We start from the raw sequence: 1772 nt of genomic DNA on the forward strand, positions 1-1772 counted from the left end.
TCTGTTCTGATGACTGCCTCTTGGTCCAAGTATAGATTTTGCATTAGCACAATCAAATGTTCTAGGATTCCCACTCTTCTCAGAGTCGGCCATAGCTTGTTGTGATCCACACAGTCAAAAGCCTTTGCATAATCAATGAAGCACAGATAGACATTCTTCTGGTATTCTCTGCTTTCTGCCAAGATCCATCTAACATAAGCTATAATATCCCTAGTAACAGCCTGCACATCTGGCAGTTCTCTGTTGACATATTAGGGCAGGTTTTATATTGAGGGTCTTTAGGGAGAGAAGGGACAGACATTCCATTGTGGTTTAGCCAGGTGGGTGATCTTCTCGGGAGGGGCACTCCATGATAGTTGAGGCTGTTCACTCTCTTTGTTGACATGTTGATATTCCTTGAATCCTTTGTTCTCCCTTTGACCTTGGTTCTGGCCTGACACTGACATGTCCAAAGAATGTGAGACAAAGTCTCATAATACTTGCTTTTATAGTTCAGGTGTACTTTTTCTTTAAGTCAGTCTACACATTAATACTCAATGACCTTTATTAAAGATTTTCTTCAATTCTCTGCAGCACTAAGCTTTACTTTCTTCTTTTCTACCATGTAGCTAAACATTAAGTAAAAATTGGTTTTAAAATAGAAGCTTACAAAATCCAAACAAAATGCAATTTATTAATTTGCCAAAAAGGCATCATTAATAAGGGGCAAAATAAGGCAAGATTTGCTGTGACATAATAAAATTCATTGTTGTTATGTGCCGTCGAGTCGCTTGCAACTCATAGCGACACTATGTACAATAGCCCTAAATCCAGCTCTATCCTGTGCCAATCGCATTGCCTCTGGCACACCCATCCCAATTACCCCATTCACTGAATCAATCCACCTCATAGAGGATCTTCCCCTCCTGCTCTGTCCCTCCACCCGACCAAGCATGAGGTCCCTCTCCAAGGACCTGTCTCTCCTTAGAACATGTCCAAAATATGTCAGATGAAACCCCAGAATCCTTGCCTCCAAGGAGTAGCCTGGTTTAACCCTCCCCAGGATGAATCGCTTTGTTTTCTTGGCAGTCCATGGTACATTCAATTCTCTTCTCCAGCACCACAGCTCAAAGGTATCAATTCTCCTTCTATCCTCCCTAGTCATTGTCCAACTCGCTGATGCATAACAAGTGATTGCAAAGACCTTGGCCTGTATCATGCGCACCTTAGTCTCCAGAGAGACACCATTGCTCTTGAGTACTTTAGAGAGGTCCCTAACAGCAGACTTTCCCATCGCAATATATATTTTTTATTTCCTGGCTGCTGTTGCCAAGAGTGTTGAAAGTGGAGCCGAGCAAACTGAAGCTGTGAACAATCTCAATCTCTTCACCATCAATCCTGACGCTACCGATTGGTCCAGTGGTGAGAATCTTTGTCTTCTTGTCATTGAGCCTCAGTCCATACTGAAGGCTGCAGTCCTTGACCCTCTGCAGCAAGCATTTCAGGTCCTCCTCAGTTTCAGCCAGCAGGATTGTGTCATCTGCATAATGCATAAAATTCATTACATATCTGAAATAAAGCACAATAATTACAAAATGTTCAGATTTTAGAAAAAATTACTGATTTCACTAATTATGTACCTAAATGCCACTCAAACTAAGATAATTTTTTTCCTTTCCGGGTGAAAAGAAATTAATAAAAGGTACTATTAAATTGTGCCAAGACTGTTGACTATGGAGCCAAGCAAACTAAAGCTGTGTACAATCTCAATCTCTTCACCATCCATCCTGATG

Source organism: Elephantulus edwardii, unplaced genomic scaffold (genome assembly GCF_000299155.1).
Source record: "Elephantulus edwardii isolate Elephantulus edwardi_28Jun2011 unplaced genomic scaffold, EleEdw1.0 scaffold00002, whole genome shotgun sequence".
Classification (NCBI taxonomy): domain Eukaryota; kingdom Metazoa; phylum Chordata; class Mammalia; order Macroscelidea; family Macroscelididae; genus Elephantulus; species Elephantulus edwardii.